This window comes from Lytechinus pictus, chromosome 18 (assembly GCF_037042905.1).
Source record: "Lytechinus pictus isolate F3 Inbred chromosome 18, Lp3.0, whole genome shotgun sequence".
In the NCBI taxonomy this organism is placed as follows: Eukaryota; Metazoa; Echinodermata; class Echinoidea; order Temnopleuroida; family Toxopneustidae; genus Lytechinus; species Lytechinus pictus.
Genome location: NC_087262.1, coordinates 1,120,359 through 1,140,252, shown reverse-complemented (window position 1 = coordinate 1,140,252; position 19,894 = coordinate 1,120,359). Strand labels below are relative to the sequence as shown.

At 35.8% G+C, this 19,894-nt stretch overlaps 2 long non-coding RNA genes across 4 annotated transcripts; one reads left to right on the top strand and one right to left on the bottom strand.

Moving 5' to 3' along the window:
* Positions 1 to 2,495: 2,495 nt before the first annotated feature.
* On the top strand, positions 2,496 to 6,541 carry LOC135157552 (uncharacterized). 2 transcript variants are annotated; one of them, XR_010296535.1, is made up of 5 exons: positions 2,496 to 2,670; positions 3,240 to 3,425; positions 4,086 to 4,203; positions 4,621 to 4,735; positions 6,190 to 6,541. It is a non-coding gene; the product is annotated as an uncharacterized LOC135157552 (long non-coding RNA). The 2 variants fall into 2 exon arrangements; XR_010296534.1 differs by lacking the exon at positions 4,621 to 4,735 and having other exon boundaries at positions 2,502 to 2,670.
* A 3,218-nt stretch (positions 6,542 to 9,759) lies between these two features.
* Positions 9,760 to 14,809, bottom strand: LOC135157551 (uncharacterized). 2 transcript variants are annotated; one of them, XR_010296531.1, is made up of 4 exons: positions 14,767 to 14,809; positions 11,796 to 11,935; positions 11,079 to 11,223; positions 9,760 to 10,478 (listed from the first exon to the last, which is right to left on the bottom strand). It is a non-coding gene; the product is annotated as an uncharacterized LOC135157551 (long non-coding RNA). The 2 variants fall into 2 exon arrangements; XR_010296532.1 differs by having other exon boundaries at positions 9,760 to 10,475.
* Positions 14,810 to 19,894: the final 5,085 nt, after the last annotated feature.

Sequence of the window (19,894 nt, the reverse complement as noted above, 5' to 3'; positions counted from 1 at the left end):
GACCATTTGATGCCAGTTGGAACCCATAGAAACCCAATGGGTGTATATACCAGTTAATGCCACCTTAAACCCATAAACCATACTGGTATATCATTAAACCAATTGATACCAGTTAGAACCAACATGCATTACTGGTATACCTACCAGTTGATTCCAGTTAAAACCCATAAATCAAACTGGATCAGAGTGTTCCAGTTGGAACCCATAGACCTCCCATAACCCCACTTGAAACCCATTAACCATACTGGAATATCAAACCAATGGATACCAGTTAGAACCAATATAGGCATTACTGGCATATCTACCAGCTGATTCCAGTTAAAAGCCATAAACCATACTGGAGCAGATAATACCAGTTGGAACCCATAGACCTCGCATAACCCACTTGAAACCCATTAACCATACTGGAATTTCAAACCAATTGATACCAGTTAAACCAGCATACATTACTGGTATACTACCAGTTGATTCCAGTTAAAACCCATAAACCAAACTGGAACATATTTTACCAGTTGGAACCCATAGACCTCCCATAACCCACTTGAAACCCATTAACCATACTGGAATATCAAACCAATTGATACCAGTTAAAATCAACATACATTACTGATATACTACCAGTTGATTCCAGTTAAAACCCATAAATCAATTAAACTGGGACATATTTTACCAGTTGGAACCCATATATAGACCTCCCATAACCCACTTGAAATCCATTTACCATACTGGAATATCAAACCAATTGATACCAGTTAGAACCAATAGGCATTACCAGTATATATCTACCAGCTGATTTCAGTTAAAACCCATAAACCAAACTGGAACAGATTATACCAGTTGGAACCCATAGGCCACCCATAACCCACTTGAAGCCCATTAACCATACTGGAATATCAAACCAAATGATACCAGTTAGAACCAATAGGACTTACCAGTTGATTCTAGTAAGAACCTGTATATACATATATAATATATACATATATATATATGTATATAAGAGGCATAGTGGTAATGCATTGTACTTATTTCCAACAGAGTTTATATATATATATCTATATATTATATAAGAACTATGTTTTCATACCTTTGTTGTTTTATTTGTCGCTTCTCTTAAACTGTAACTGACTTTTGAAATATTTTTGTAATTGTTGATATCTGCAGTAATCATTCAAATTTCTTATCCGACAAGTCACTGGCTCAATATAACTGTAACCCACTTTACATTAATATTTATATTTTTTGTACAGATCATATTAATTCAAAGTCCTCTTATCTTTGTTTTTAATTCCTTTTGAGATAATTCTTTATGATTATCATTCATTAATGTGTTTCCTATAACTATTATTATTGTTACCATCAACAAAGCGTTACTTTTCTAAAAAAAAAAAAAGCAAGTATTATTTCATACAATCCACTCTTTAATCTACATGTATTGTTATTCATTCAACATTGGTTAAATATATATTTATGTGAAAATGTTCATTATGTTAAAGGTATATACATTTAGCCTACTCCCAACCTTTGCCCGTTCCTGCTTTTGACATTACTCCCCCCCCCCCTCCCTGTATACTTTTCTTTTTGTATCCCCTTTCCAATATTATACATTAGTATACTTTGTTATTTTTTTGTTGCTTATTTGTTTACTGAAATTTTGCTCTGTACAAATTCATGTAATTCAGCCTTTTACCACAATGAATGCCATGCATTTATCCATCCTATACACATCTCGATTGAGGATAAGAGGAAAACAATATCTACATAATAACTAAGTTAATTATTCTTTATGTTGATTTTAATATTGAAAAGTTTCATTAAAGTATGTGGTTCGATATTACCATATAACTTAAATCGAAACATGTTATTCTCAGTGAAATTTTCTAGTTTACATTTAAAAAATTGTTATCCTAGATATTTGTTGCGAGAAAAAAAATTCTTCCTATTTAATCCCTTTTTTCTAATTTAAGTTAAAGAGGACTATTTTACACTATTTTTACAAATCATATAAAAATTAATGTATTTTTCTTTTTTTAACTCACTGATATTCTAAAAATATTTTTGAAGGTGAATAGAATAGCTAATTTTTTCTATTTATAACGCGCATATTTAATGTTAAGCAAGGCTATCTTTATCTTTCAAAGAAAAAGAAAATAAATAAAATAGAAATAAAGAACAAATATTAAGCTAATTCATTCTTAAACTTTCAAAGAAAAAAAAAAGCTCCAAAAGCAGAGGCAAAAATCGTCATTTCTTGACTGGTTGCCAACCAAAACCAAACAAGAAGAAATTTTCATGTTTAGAAGTTCGTATATCTATTTTAAAACTTCTTTCTTGCTTTAGACCCCCCCCCCTTCATTATTCCTGACTCAGCAGATCTTCCTTCAATCACCGGGCGCGGGCGGGCCTGCGCATGCGCACTGAGTGCCACTGATCGCTATCGTCCGTATAATTATGCAAATTAACCAGCGCCGCCAAATGCAAACCGCCAATCTAATTTGAATTTGAAAGAGCCATCTTCGCCGCGCCGTTAATTTGCACCGCACTTTTATCGAGTGTTAGTGCGATAAAGAAGGGTAAAGAAGGCCCTTTTAATAATAATTCAACCACTGAAATCACACGGACCAGATTTGGACAATGACTTGAAAGCTAAGACATTCGCAGTAGGCTCTACAGGTAAGTTAACAATTTTCTATGATTTTCTTTTCGTAGTTTGTTAAATGGCGCGGCTCGCAGCTAGCTGCGGGGCTAGCTGTAACGTTAGAGTTCGTCAGGACATTCTGTTACTGCCCCTCAGCGCTGCCTGCCGGCCGCGACTAGCCGGGCGTGGATGTGGCTGCCATGCCGGTGCAAGTCTGCGCACATACATCATATTGACCTTACGATTTGTGTTAAGATTTAACATGAATTTCTTTTTATTTCACAAAATCTTTCAGTTGATATTGTTCCATATATTGTTATAAGTAAATGAGAGAGATATGTGATCGAATGTGAAACTGATTTTCTTGGTCTTGGAAAAAATCTGAGACTCAGGCTCAGCCAGTTATGATTTTCAATTTCAGATTTAACATTATGATAGTGGCCAGCGCCTCGTGTCTGCGCACCAATCACTTTACACACGATTTGAGGATTTTGATGAGATTTTGAAATGCCGAAAATCGAAATTCATTATTTTTTCCACCATTTTAAGAGTCAGATTTTTTCATGAATAGCTGTTTATCACTTTTTGACTGTGTGTATTTCAGGAGAGAGGGAGACCCAAAACCACCTGGAGTCATACTGAGCCTCGAGGAGGAGATGAAGTCAGTGAACATGACCTGGGGGCAGCTGGGGTACCGGTAGTTTCCAGAAGAAGGCCAAGCTCAGAACCGCCAGGAGTGGAGATCCGAATACTTCGTTGCTGCCCTCCATACGAGGAGGCTGTAAGTTAGGTAATTCAGATGTCAAGTTTTCTTTCGGGGTCTTTGTGTATCTTCTATTATGAGAATTATGGAAAAGAGATGGTGATTTAATGGTTTTAAAGATGTAAAATATGAAATTCTAGCACTTTTTTTAGGCCTAATATGAGTCCGGACACCCTACTTATAATTTTTTTTTGAGGAGCGCGATATTTTTGTACATGACCCAAGCCTAGTTTCACCACAGATTAATTAATAGCTACACAGCTGTTGCATTTACAATTTTAATAACAATCTACAACAATTGAGCATTTTATAAAATTGAGTGTGTCTAGGAAAGCAAATTCGGAGGCATAAGGAGAGCCATTTATTGAGCTCCATAGAATTATAAACATGAAGGACTGATCTCTGCGACATCGATTTCAGAAGTATTCCCAAGACCAAGTGAACTTACTCATTTTTTTAATAAATATGATGATGTGCTGTTTATCATTATAGTTGAATCATTGATTCACAATCCCATGTATTTTTCTTAATGTGCAAATGGAATTTTACAACACTCTGTAGTAACCCTTGCCCGCCTTAGGTGTAGACATGTATTGCTATATATTCACTGTAATATAGACGTATTTTTATTCACTGTTCACTGTACTGATTATTTTTCTCTCCATTGTTTAAAAAAAAAAATTTCAGATACATCGCATCTACCAGCAAAGAACGTGTGCCAGTACAGGAAAGGAATGTACCTGTCGCACGTAAACTCTTCAGAGGCAGTGAGGACAACAAGATCTGCAAGCAAGTGATTCTTTTTGTAAGAAAATTTCCAATTTGTACATTTCACAATTAATTTTTTTTTAAGCCTTTGTACACATTTAGAGTATCAAGGCTTACAAAATGTAAAAATTAAATGTTTGCCCAAAAATCATTATGGGAAAGGTGGATTTCCGAGGAAAATTCAAATCTATCTTTGTTTACACAGTTGTACGAGCAACCTTATAGGAGGCTTGTCTAGGCTCCGTGATGAAAATACAATGTAAAAATTGATTCACAATCGCATGTATTTTTCTTAATGTGCAAATGGAATTTTACAACACTCTGTAGTAACCCTTGCCCGCCTTAGGTGTAGACATGTATTGCTATTCACTGTAATATATACGTATTTGTTATTCGCTGTTGTTCACTGTACTGATTATTTTTCTCTCCATTGTTTTTGAAAAAAATTCTTCAGATACATCGCATCTACGAGCAAAGAATGTGTGCCAGTACAGGAAAGGAATGTACCTGTCGCACGTGAACTCTTCAGAGGCAGTGAGGACAAGATCTGCAAGCAAGGGATTCTTTTTGTAAGAAAATTTCCAATTTGTACATTTTACAATTAATTTTTTTTAAAGCCTTTGTACACATTTAGAGTATCAAGGCTTACAAAATGTAAAAATTTAATGTTTGCCCAAAAATCATTATGGGAAAGGTGGATTTCCGAGGGAAATCTATCTTTGTTTACACAGTTGTACGAGCAACCTTATAGGAGGCTTGTCTAGGCTCCGTGATGAAAATGCAATGTAAAAATGATAAAATTATCTTCATGGAGTCCTCTAGGCTAGCCAGTGACATGGGCCCATGCCCATCAATTTTAATTCATGCTTTTGCATAACCAAATGGCGTGAATTTGGAACTGGAAGTATAATTTCAGATTGACCTCCGAAATGAAACGTGCACAATTAGTCTGAACTAAAATAACATTTCCTGATTTTTTTCTTAAATCTGGAGGCTGAAGTATTTTTTTATCTTTGAAATTAAATTGGTTCTTGTTGTTTTTTACCTCTGACTTACCAGTATGTGTAATATGAGATTAGGTTTATTAAGATATTTTTAACCAAGAACTATTGACAATTGGATTGGCAACTGATTAGGTGCATTAGTTATTGACGCAACTTATTTCATTACAATGGAGACGCATCATTTACACATGTATGAAAAAATCAAACATTTATGATTTCATCTAGTAACATAAAAAAAAAGGAAAGTGGAGATGTGACATCAGCCCACCTAATGAATATTCATGACGAAGTGCATACAACTGTTTTCACAAAATATTGATAAACTTTAAAATTCAATAACTTCTTGTTATCCTATTTTGATGAAATTTTCATCATTTTGCTCTGTGAATTTTACTCAAGTATTATTTAGATGTAAATATTTTCGGCCCGGACCATCCCTTTAATCCTCGGATAAAATTTTGTATTTCTTTTTTTTTTTTGCTTTGTCTTGCGTTTTTAAACATGTTCTGGGAACTGCTTTTTGAAAGTTGTCAGCATTAACAAGTTGTCTTTTTCCGACAGTTACCATAGTAACAGTCAGAGGCCAGTGCTTCTCAGCCAATCAAAAGCAATGATTTCACTGAAATAGTCGGCACTGACAATCATGAAATACCCATCAGATGTTAGCAGATAATGTGCAACATAGACTCCTAGATACATATATGCAAACATACAAAGTCTAAGTCTTTATTATTAAAATAAATGTATAGGTATAAGGTCGAGGCAATTTCATTTCTGCGATGTCAATTTCAGAAGTATTCCCAAGACCATTTGAACTTACTATACATGTTGTAATAAAAATGATGATGTGCTGTCTATCATTTATAATTGAATCATTGAAATATGGAACTTAGAGAAGTTTCACTATCCCATGCATTTTCTTTATGTGCAGATATAATTTTACACCACTGAAATTTTGTATTACGGTATTCACTGTACTTATTATTTTTCATTCCATTGTTTTTTTTTCTAATCTTCAGATACATCGCATCTACCAGCAAAGATCAAGTGCCACTACAAGAAAGGAAGGTACCTGTTTCACGTTTCCTCTTCAGAGCCAGTGAGGGCCCCAAGATCTCAATAAATAATAATTAAAAAAAGACTCCTTTATCATTCCTTTAAAAATAGTACATATTATTTATTGAAGGTAAATGCTTAGATGCATTATATTCAAATTTTGTCTCCAAGCTAGCATGTAAAAATTGGATTGACTACATATTTACTGTGCAAGTTAATGATCTTTGTTGACACATAATACAAGAATTATACACAGCATGTTACAGTTTGTAACATAATTTTCTTTCATTAAATTCCTAGTTTAAATACCATATACTGTGGATGTTTTTTGTGACTTTTGTCATTCTCTGATGTTTTTTGGTACAGATTTCAAAAGAGACTGAGGGATTGATTTACCAGAGCAAGTTTACAGTCCAATCCTGTTATATTGTGCATGTGGAAATTAACAAGGTTTCAATACAATGCTACAAATTTACCTTGATTCATTTCATCAGTCCTATGTGCAAGGATAATTATTTCACTTGTCAATGCACATTGTTATAACAGGAGTGGACATTCAATGTAAAGATAATTGAAGATAATTTATAATTGAAATAACCGCCTGAGAGGGGGGGGGGTGTTGGTTCCAATATTCTAATGTGTGTGTGCGCAAGGAAAACGAAGGAGTGATTATACGAGAAGAGTAAAAGATCGGGAATGTACATACCCACATGATTCATTTTTGTTTATGCTATACATTGCAGGGTGTTTCTAACTGGTACCACTTGACAATTTATGTTTCCAACTGGTCCTAACTGGTGCTTCCAACTTGTTCTAACTGGCACCAGTTGACAACTGGTGTTTCCAACTGGTTTTAACTGGCACCAGTTGACAACTCATGTTTCCAACTGGTCCTAACTGGCACCAGTTGACAATTGGTGTTTCCAACTGGTTTTAACTGGCACCAGTTGACACCTCATGTTTCCAACTGGTCCTAACTGGCACCAGTTGACAATTTGTGTTTCCAACTGGTTTTAACTGGCACCAGTTCACAACTCATTTTTCCAACTGGTCCTAACGGGCACCAGTTTACAATTGGTGTTTCCAACTGGTTTTAACTGGCACCAGTTGACAACTCATGTTTCCAACTGGTCCTAACTGGTACCAGTTAGGACCAGTTGTCAACTGGTACCAGTTGCTAACTGGTACCAGTTAGGACCAGTTGCCAACTGGTATTTCCAACTGGTACCAGTTACAATTTGTCAACTGGATTCCAGTTGATTCCAGTATTGGAATCAACTGGATTCCAGTTGATTCCAGTATTCCAATTTCCATATTGAATCCAGTTCGCTTACTGGAATCAACTGGTACCAGTACCAGTTGGATGAACTGGTCCTTAACTGGTTTTTTGACCTGGGTATGTATAAATTAATATTGTCTTGAATTCCACCAAGAAGCATCAATCTGACAGACTGCTCATTGGACAGACACAAATATTCTTTGTTATTCACTCATATCTATACGGGAATGGATCGTTCTATTTAAATGTAATTGAATTTTGTCATGATTAATCTTTTTATTTTACACTTTGCTTTCCATACTTCACTTCCCATTTCTATGCCATTGTCGCCTGTTCATCTCATTCCTTAGTTTATATATCAGATTCTATTGCCATTACAACTCCACATGTTTCTATTGTCTTCTCATTTATATTCAGAACATTCTTCTTCATTCATGACCTCGTGCTCATTGGTTCACCTTTCACCCTTAGTTCTTCCACTTTTCTTGATTCTTCTATTCTCTCTGTTTCTATTAGTTAAATTGGTTATAAGAAATTATTTCTGAACATATTTGAATATGGTATATTATTTGTTTAAAGGTCAAATCCACCCAAGAAAACTGTTGATTTGAATAAATAGAAAAAAATCAAACTAGCATAATTCATGCAGAATCGGATGGAAAATAAGAAAGTTATGACATTTTAAAGTTTCGCTTATTTTCACAAAAGAGTGATATGCACACCTCAGTGATATGTAAATGAGACAGTTGATGTCCCTTACTATTTCTTTTTTTTTATTGTTTGAAAAATACAATATTTCATTTATTTGACAATAATGACCAACTTGACTAAACCAATGCTAATTCTACATGTTCAGGGAGGAATTAATTGTTTCTCTTGACAATGAGAAGAAAATTACATTTCATATTTCATATAATAAAATACAAAATAAATAGTGAGCGAATGACGTTATCAGTCTCCTCATTTGCATACCGATCAGGATGTGTATATAACTGTTTTGTGAAAATTAAGCGAAACTTTAAAATGTCATAACTTTCTTATTTTACATCCGAATTTGATGATATTTTCAGTGTTATGCTTGTTGGATATTTCTCTTTTATTCAAATCAACTTTTTTGTTGGGGTGGACTTGTTCTTTAAAAGCAATGCCAAGTGAAGTCTGGCCCAATAAATAAGAGCAACACTGGACTTCATTTTGTCGACATCTTTATTTTGAGTTTAGTTCAGCTCCAAATATATTTTAGGTTCTTCAGCAATCTACATTATATTTGTTGTTGAAAAAAAAGTGATGCTCATTAATTTATTACAGAAAAAAATAATACGAGATATATAAACAACAAAAAATGCATGGGGCGTCAAAAAATTTCTTGAAGATGAATGTATTCTTTTTATTTCACAATCAACTTTCTTTTGTCAGTATTCTTCATGTCCAGGGGCCCATTTCAAAAGTACTTTAACATTATGGCAACTACCATGGAAACCACAATTATAATTGGATGTTGCGCCATATTAAAGACAAAGTTATGATAGTTGTACCTCTCTATGAAACAGGCCACAGGAGTGTCATTGCCATTCTGTTTAGAGATAAAATTTTGTTTCTAACATTTTGTCATATTTTAAACAATCCTAGATCTCTGTTTCCAAAATAAAACATTAGTCCAGAAACGTTCCATCCAGTACCCATCATTTTTATTTTCACAGTAACTGGTTTCATGTATTGATATTTGATAGTGCATTACTAGTGATCATGTTAATACATGTATTTGCATGAACCAAATTTCTGTGATGTGCAAAATGCTCAACTTCTCTTATCTGTGAACAAATCCTGATTTTAAATTCAAGTATAATTTAAGAAATAAATATATTTTTAATAAATGGTGAACATGCTCAGACGATATTTTCCAGATCTACAAAAGAGGAAGATCATAATCCTTCACAATCGTAATTTCTGCAAATTGAGACTGACTTGCAACTGTAACAATGGGAGATGTACATTGGCGGTGGAAGCCAAATAAAAAAAAAGGTTATCAACTAAAAATTTAGGGGGGGGGGGACCGTCCCCCACCTCAAATTTAGGGGGGACCTGTCCCCGCTTCCACCGCCTATGGAGATGTCAAAGTGAAAAATTCAAGTGGAAATTAGAATAACACATTTAATGGTGTCGTTGTTTATAATACGATATCAGTCATTAAAGTTGTAGATTTCCTGCAAATGATTTATTTCATATGGATTTATCATAAGTAATTCAGATGTAATCATATATACACCACTTTTAATTTGTTGGTGATGCTGCATGTCTGACATTGCATCTTTTATGTTGAGACTGTTAACAGGTTGTTAGCTCTGGCAAACTACAAACCACTGTCCCTTTGTTAGCTAACAATCGGATGAGTATTGAGTGATGTCAGAGCATAGAGCTATTAGCTCCATGGTCAGAGGGAATAAGATATCAGCTCTCTTTTTAGCGGTGGAGCATAGCAAGTTAGAGCATTTTCCGTTAACTTTTTTTTTAATCTACGAAACATATTTGGATTCTTAAATTGTGAGATGTTTATAACATCAATAAGAATCGACTTGGAGTTAGATGACATGTCCTTTAATTCCTATAGTAGTATGTTCAATGTTCAGACGACCGAAATTTAACCTCATAGCAATGGAGCTGGCATTGAGGTAACTTTTACAGTGTGGGACAATGGGGGACAAGCTGGAGAAAAATTTATCTACAGTTATGTTGTCACCATGACTATCAGTGCTTTGAAAATACTGCAACATTGTCTCCTCGATTTGAAGTGAAGTTGGGACTTGAAGACTGGACTGATGTTGCGGACGTGCCTGAGGATGATGACGAGGAAGACTGACCCACGTTGTGGACAGATGTCACCCACCATTCTCCTGCTCAGTTTCTTCCTGCTTGGTACAGGCTTCTCCTGGTGTGTCTACATCAAACACAGGATCCAAGATTGAACTTGTTCTGCTGACAGAAAAATCATGTTCAAATTTATTTCATATGTTTTGCTCATAATAATGAATACTAAAAAAAAACTCTCATGTACCAAGTCGATACAGTTTGTCTGTTCTTTAATTCATTAATATTCGAAACATCTTTAGTTTTATTTTTTTAAGGGTAATTTTCTGAAGGCAATTAATGGCTCTCACTTCAAGGAAATGCAACACCCATTAACCTGTACTATTTTACACAGGTAGTCAAGTACAAATATGATAAATCATATTGAATGAAAATGTGGAATATGTATAATTACAGGAAACGGGTTAATGTAAACATGAGAGAATGAGCCAATCATCAATGTATAATTCAAAATGATTTGTATAGTTTGTATGAGAGCGCTCATATCCACCCTGCAGAGTGCACAAGTGCAAATTAATACCATAGCTGTTGCCCGACCGTTCCCTGTTGCAAGGAATTCCTGTCAGAACCCAGAAACTAAACCTGGGTTAAGTGCAGCACAATATCAGAATTCATATTTATACAATACATTTCTTTGCATGAATTCAAATTGATATACACATATTCTCTCTTCCCTGGGATAAGAAAACAAAATATTGAATATCTTACTCTCGATTATGTATGTGGGGAAGTAGGAATTCCATTGCCTCACTGTACTTGTATTTACGTGCTGCATTTGAGGGAGCTCCGTCACCACTCTTCCTCTCCATTTCTGTCGTTTTTTAGGAAGTTGTCCCTCAACTCGCTACGTCACCTTAAAATAATGAAAAAACAACACGAAATCTAATTCCTATAACCTCTGAAAATTTTCATTTCTGTTTATGACTCATTTCAAGCCCTACCCACTCCCCCCCCCCCCCCCGAAATATTTCAATGTGAAATTGGACAACATGCTTTTGATAGTAAAGAATTTTGCCTCCATTTTTTTTTGCTTGTAAAAGTGACGTGATATTTATATTACGTATTTGTGAGGAGGGGTTGGTATATAGTTTTTGGTCCACATCACAAAGCAAGGTCTCTTTCTGCATTTACATACCCTTGCTCTTGTGTCTCATTTAATTTGTTATTTTTTTTTAAACACTACACTATTTTACACATGTGCAAACAATTTTAAAAATGGCCATAATGACCAAAACTTACCATTGGTATTCATTGAATTACAACAACCAGAAGTTAGCTACAGTTGTTAGATTGTGAACTTGATTTGCTTTCAAACATCCACATACAAATATAACTCTTTTACATTGTTCAATATTTTTCTTCAAATTGATAGTGAAAAAATCGTGAAGTTTGAAAAAAATTAATATGACGTAAAATGATACCAACCTGAGATTACAAGCTGACGCCCAATGTCATGTCATACATCATTTTTTGACTTCTGTATCCTTGAACATCTCCAATCTCTTGTCATACAGGAATGGATTTTCCTACACTTCTAGGATAAGGGCTTCCTCCATGTTGGTTATCTGTCATGCAACACATTCCATATAAATTTTGTTAGCAAATAATAATAATAAAGGTTTAAAGAATTGCAAAAGCGATTAGTGAAAGGCCAGTGCCCAATCAGCAATTTCTTACATTTACATTGTAACTGGCAGGCTTGCTGATCAGGGTCCCATTTTTATAATGCACAAATAGAAATTCTCCTAATTGAAATGATTTTGCTTAGCTGTAGAGAAAAGTGATCGTCTAGAAATTCCTTCAAGAGCTTGAAATAATATTTTTTTATCATTTGAAAAGTACATGTAAACATAGGGTCATGTTAAGAAAAAAAAAGATAGAGGCACAATTTTTTGCCTCCATGAGAGCCTATAAGCTAAGCCATATAATGTTTTTTTAGGGATGAAATGTTTGTTGAATAAAATGTCAGCAAATTATGTCTTCTCTGTATAGTATACGTACCCAATCACTTCAGCCCCCCCCCCAAAAAAAAAAAAAAACTAAATAAAAAATAAACCAATGAAAAAAGAATGAAATTACACAAATAAAGCAATCAATTTTTGGAACAGAAATGTGCAGATTTAAAAGTTATGCCAGCACACAAAGGACATATTTCATATTGAAAAAGGGTCACTTTTGTTCTGGGGGATTTCTATTTCGGGCAAACCAGTGCCAACCCAAACCCCTTCCCATCGCCCCACGATTGAGCTGCCCCTGGATAAAGGAAAGTGCGCTCATTTTAAAATCCTTTACATAATAACAGACTGACAATTTTTGACAAACTAGAAACAATAACTTTTTTTAATGCAAGTTCTCTCCAAAATTATAGTAGCCTAAATTTAGTGACTAGGCCTAGACTCTATATTTCAATGAAAACAAGGTCTAACGTTAATTAGCTAAGCCTAAGTATGACGTCATATGGGGATGATTTAGAGTCTAGGTTTTTACATTATTTATTCGTAGGCCTAGTCTTTTCCAGATAGTTTGTGGGAAATAACTAAGTTAGCCATACTCCTTAGCCTAGGACTCCAAAATTCCTACTAGGGTCTAGATCTACTGGCTTTCCACCATTTGTGTCGATCTAGAACAGATCGACCAGAGGGTCCCACAAAAATATGGTCAAAGTGAGCAATCTGTCTAACTTCTTTCAGTTCAGGCTACCCAAGTTTCACCACTCCAGATCCCCTCTTATTAATTCCTTGCCACCCTCCTATCTGCCACTCTTGCTGCTGACAAAACGACTCAGTGCCTAGCTCTCATCTATTATAGTCTATAGACCCTACTACTAAAACTAAAGTACTACTACTAGGCTAGGCTAGTCTATATCTTAATAATTCATCCTGGAATTCACCATATTCGTTCAGAGGTCTAACTTACATGTACTAGTGTTACTAACGTTAGACCTATGTGAAGACTCTAGACTACTGAGGCCTAACGTTAGACCAACAACAGGTCTAACTTTTGTTAACGTTAGTTATAGGTCTACCCAACGTTAGAACTTAGATCTAACTATAAGTAACGTTAGGCCTAATGTTACTGTTAGTTAGACTAGGCTCTACTAAGTTAAAGATAAATGCCAGTTGTGGTAACGATTTCAAAATGAGTTCGTACAGTCTACAGAATCTAATGTGACCACCAAAGTGTCTGTTTGTATAAATAAAAAATATGTGCCAAAGGATTCCGGAAGAAATTGTGTAATTGCTGAGAAATTAGCAAATAAGCACGGGATTTGGGTCAAGCGTCGGGCCGACATTCAAAGCAATAATTTTTAATAGTACACTGTCCCACGTGCGCTTATCTGTGTTGGTGATCTTCAGTATGAACATTTTTCAGCGTAGATTTCAAGATTTCACAAAGTTCAGTTCATGTAACTGTACCAGATCTAGATCCTCGATAATATAGTGACAATCAAGCTCGGTTTTTTTTACACACTTTCTCGTGAAATCAGTGTTTCCTGCAACTACTTTCATTATCTTTAAGTCCTAACTTTTTTTATTTAGTAATTACGTTAGGCCAGTCTAGGCCCTAATTGATTATCGAGTCTAACATTAGGTCTAACGTTAGATCTAGATGTAACTTAGGCTAGGATAAACATCTAGCCTATCTAAATTAGATAGGAGCCTATATCTTGTTAGAACTTCTTAAGTAAGACCGAGTCTAAGCTAACTTACGTTAGATCTTCGTTAGATCTAACCCAGAGAGCTCCCGCCAGCACAGCGGGCGGGAGCCCAGAAGCTTACCGTGTATTTTACCATTGTCACCGGACTAGGGTGATTTATGGTCTAAATATTTCTCCAAATGAATTGTGAAAACAGAAAGTATACAATTACCATGATTATATGGATGAAGGTCTAACGAGTGGCAGATTCCTGACATCTGGGCACAGTCTGGAACCTCAAAAAAACGAAAAGTTCTCTCCTTCTACCCCGTCTCGATCGGCCATTTTTGTTAAAAATCGTAACAAAATGGCCGATCGAGACTGGGTAGGAGGAGAGAACTTTTCGTTTTTTTGAGGTTCCAGACTGTGCCCAGATGTCAGGAATCTGCCACTCGTTAGACCTTCATCCATATAATCGTGGTAATTGTATACTTTCCGTTTTCACAATTCATTTGGAGAAATATTTAGACCATAAATCACCCTAGTCCGGTGACAATGGTAAAATACACGGTAAGCTTCTGGGCTCCCGCCCGCTACGCGGGCGGGAGCTCTCTGGGTTACGTTAGATCATAACGTTACTCGTTAGGCCCTATCCCAGGCCGGCCTTATATTATTTGGCCTTATTTTATTGTGCTCTACTCTCTGGGGGCTCGGTTCTACAGTATGCGAAATGACACTTGTTCTTAAGTAGTTGCTTACCAGACCAAGAATTGCAAGATCAAGTCCTCCTTCAGTCACCTCTAGCTCTCTTCAGCAGGTAATACACGTAGACTTACGTGTATGTGCGATTTTGCATTTAACACGTAAACTCCCATAGACTATCACCGCAGGCGATTTGTCGCTTGATCAGAAAATATGTGGGCAATGACGTAATTTATCTGGACTGTGATTGGCCAGAAGTGAAAAAACCGTGTGCCGTGCTCTGAAAATGGCTTGCTGATCGATCTGCAAATCCGGCAAATTACGCCGTGTTGTACAACACGGCACGGCACCATTGAAGTGGAAACAGTTTCATAGGATTTAGTGGGGATCGATTTTTTTTGCCGTGCCGGATTGCCGTGGTGCCGTGCACGGTCGCCGTGCCGGATGCGGTGTAAACGGGCCTTAACCCAGGGAGCTCCGGCCCGCTTCTAGCTTCTTTCGCGGGCCGGAGCCCAGGGGAGCGTTTCATGAAAGGACTTGTCGGATGTTTTATCCGACAAGTCCCGTTTTATCCGACAGTTACCATAGTAACAGTGCCTCACAGCCAATCAAAATCAAGGAAAGATGTCAGATCTGACAACTTGTCGGACAAAAATCTCGTCCGTGTAAATACTAGTCAAACATATACTCTCCAATTCCAAAAAATGGGGTAGAATGTGGTCGCAGTAGCACTCCAAATAAAAGAATTAAAAAAAAATTATGCACTTACCTCGATTATATGGATGAAGGTCTATTGTGTCACAGAATTCCTGACATCGAGGCACACCTGCAGGCTGCACCTGCACTCACTCATGACACTGGACCCTCTAGGCTCTAGGCCTAATTTAGTCTAAAAAAAAGGAAAAGTTCTGTCTTGTTCGTTCTCCTGTCAAAATTGAAAACAAAATGGCCGATCGATACCAAAACGAACGCTTTGCTTGAAGCCATTGCAGCTAGCCATGCGCTAGCAGCCTAACTTGTTATACAGACTCGGGGAGATGCGATACGAAATGTTGCTGCTATCCTATGAGTGCTAAGACTAAGACTAACTAAAACTAGTCTTAGTACTAAGAGTAAGAAATCTAAAAAATCTAAACTGGTCTTTCATTTTTTTTTCTTTTGTTTTATTTTCACTTCTTTCTTTTATTATTTTTGTTTTCTTTTTGTAATAGGCCCTATACTTTTTGAAAATCATTTTTGTTTGTTTTTCACTTTCCTCTTTTATGCATTGTTCTAATTTTGCAGCATATTTTTCTGTGATTTTCTCCTACAATAATATGCTGCAAAAGAGAAAACAAAAATAAACTGGATTTGGGGCCTGCATAATCTAGGTTTTGGATTCAAAGAGGAAGAAAGGAAAAATCATTGTTTTGTACATCTATCTGAGTTTGTTATGCATAATTAATTTACTTTACCATTATGAGTGTGTGTCTATATTGAGATTTTAAAAAGTCCACACCATCTGGGAAAAATACAATTCATTTATTCTCTTTCAATCATTTCATATTTACAATGATAGAACAATTTATATTTAACCACAAATCCATTTGCAAAGTAAAATAACAGCAAACAAGGTTCATATACAAGATATTCAATGTGAAAGTAACTTAGTGTAGTGGCTGCAGAATTAATATTTCAGAAGTTTGTTTTGTTTTTGGGGCCACCAAACTTTAATATCGGGCCAACAAAAATAATCATATGAAGGTTTTGGTGGCAAGAACAGGCCGCCACCAAAAAAAGTTAATGTGGAGCCTTGACAATGGACAAGAAAAATTAGTTACGAAATATCAAAATTTGAGGTCAACAAACTTTGAACCTTCGACGAACACGTGTTGATGTGAGTGGTAAACAAAAGGGGCGAATCTTAATGCGAATTGGTGAAGGGAAAATTACGCAAATCTCTTTGACTGTTTCAGCAGGGGATTTGGTGCTTGGAACTTGGGGCATGGACACACGTTTAACAAAGTAGCTGTGAGTAGATGTGGTTTATTGGTGCGGTTTGTTCACACATTTTTTTGTTGCAATGAAAACCCTTTCGCAGGAGCCAGCAAGGTATACTACAGACCAAGTCAGCAATATTTGACAGTTGATTTGACTTTACACCGAGAACCAGAAGAAAGGAAATATTCCAGTGTTCTGGCTTGGTGTTTCCCCAAGTGTAGAGTCAAGTATTGTCAAAGATTGATGATAATTTTAGTCTAAAAACCTCCTGCAGCTGTGTGTATTGCAGTGGCCAGCAGGCTTATGAATATTCATATATAAGGACATACTTTGAAAGAAAAATTACCATCATTAAAAGTTGAATCTCTTTTATTTAACTCCTAGCTCTTTATGTGCCTTGAGCACTCTACAGAGTGGATTTGGCGCTTTACAAGTCACATTATTATTTATTATTATTATAAGAAAAAGTGCGATTTTGCTGCACAGCAAAATTGCACCTCTTATTGTAACTTTTAATGATGGTAATTTTTCTTTTGAAGTAAGTTATCTACATACCATATTACCTTAAGTATGAAAAGCCATCATTATAATTGATAATATTTACCTGTTAATGAGTAATTGATAATGATGTATTATTTTTTATTATATGCCCGCCCAGCTACGGGACGGAACGTATTATGGTATCACGCTCAGTGTCCGTCTGTCTATCCATCTGTCTGTCCATCTGTTAACTTTTCTGTGTAAACATGATAACTTCCATTTATTCTAGGCTCATATAATTTGGTGTGAATGATACTAGCATGAATCCCAGGAAGCCTGTCACAGTGAAATGTTTTCATCTTGCCCTTCTGAAGTCCTTGTAAATGCGATAACTTTATTTTAATTTAACCTAGGCTCATATAATTTGGTGTGTATGATATTAGCATGGATCCCACAAAGCCTATTGATTTGAGGTCAAAAGGTCAAGGTCACAGTGACATGTTTTCATCTTACCCTTCTGAAGTCCTTGTAAACGCGATAACTCAGTTTAACTTTACCTAGGCTCATATACATGTAATTTGGTGTGTATATTACTAGCATGGATCCCAGGAAGCCTATCGATTTTGAGGTCAAAAGGTCAAAGGTCAAGTCGCCATCTTCTACTTTTCTTGCTTGACTAATAACTCCATATTCCGCGTAACAGGCGGGCGTATTATGTTCTCACCCCAGCGTCTTAATAATTATGATGATATTGATAGTGACAATGATGTGGTTTCTATTATTATCACTGTCACCACCATCACCACCACCATTGGCATTACCACCACCACTACCACTATCACCATTACCACCACTACCATCACCACCACCACTACCATCATCATCATTACCTCCACCACCATTACCACCACCAACATTACCACCATCACCACCACCACTACCACCACCACCACTACCACCACCACCATTACTATTACCACCACCATCACCACCATTACCACCACCACCACTACCACCACCACCACTACCACCACCACCATTACTATTACCACCACCATCACCACCATTACCACCACCACCACTACCACCACCACCATTACTATTACCACCACCATCACCACCATTCCCACCACCACCACTACCACCACCACCAAACTACCATCACCACCACCACTACCACCATCACCATTACCATCACCACTACCACCGCCACCAAACTACCATCACCACCACCATCATCATCATCGTCATTGATGCTCAAATTTCATTGGTTTAAGTACTAAGGGGCATTGCAAGAAACTTGCGATCAATTGCAAGTCTATTTTCTGTCTCTAAATCAATCATAAGTTTTAAAGTTACATTTAATTACAAATTTGTGATTGATTGCTGATAAGCTCCTTGAAACAAGGAGTGTAATCTGAGTTGCTATTGTTAAAAGTGACTAATCAATTGTAAAATGGCAACAGAATATATTCGATTGATAGCAAATATTTTCTTGGAACACCACCTAAGATTAGAGATTTAGAGTTGTTAAATTGAACTCGCTATTAAACTCAATGATGCACATATAAGATTAGAACATGAGATTGGATGTTTTCATAAATGGGTACAGCTCAAAAAGAGGAAAAAGGAAGTAGAAATTAAATTGGACTTATTTTCTGAAGTTCAGGATATGCTCCTTTTTGGACTTTGAACTACATGCTGTATCATAGCACCCTTTGTGGATATTTCCTCAAAGACATTTTTGGGGAAAAAATATCTCTATGACAAATACACTTGAAAACATTTAAAGGTTTGCAAATACATGTACACCCAGGGAATAATCTTGATTAACAAATTTGATGAGCATTTTTGGGTCATACATGTACATGGAAGAGAAAAGCTCTCTACTATCAAGTTGAAGTAAAGTCCTATGTAAAAATCAACACTAAAACAATTCAGGCATTCAGCAGTCTTTAAAAAATGTGGAGTGAATTGCAATGCGATACTATGAAAATATTCCCTGCATGGATACTTTTTCCAGTCATATTAATTGAAATCCTTTAAATACCTTTCTTATATTGAAGATAAATTGTTTTCCCATACAATGTCTTTAGGGGCATATTTTTCCTCCCAGAATTACATGATAGGTGTGTGGCTTTTAAATGAAATTGTAGAATTAAAGGGAAAGGAAACACAAATTTAATCCTCATTAAATGAGTGCTTGTTCTGATTTGGTCTACTAGCTGCTTTAAATTGGAATGGAAATTGCAGATTTTCTTAAATTCTGATGTTTGAATTTAAGTGGTGATTATTATTCCATGCTTTTATCATCCTGTAAATTAGTCTTATTTACCTTTATTGTGATGATTAACTTGATTTCTCTTTTGTTTTTAATAGTTTTGTACGTATTTCAGTATAGTTTGTCTGTTATATTTTTGTACAAATCCCTTTACATATTTTTAAATCCCCCATGCAACAATTAGACTGCACATGTCATTGATACAAGGCATGCACATTATATACTGTACAGGACCAAATGCACATAATATCTCACTCTCTAATTTACATTTGAAATCAAATTTCTTCCCAAGTAATATTGAAAAACATTTTAGTACACGTACTTGTACATGTACATGTATTAACTATTAGAAATAAACCTTCCTGATATAAAACCTTGAACAACTACTTTGCTTACATCACTGGGCATTTTAAGACTAATGAAACACATGTTGACAGTTGTTTG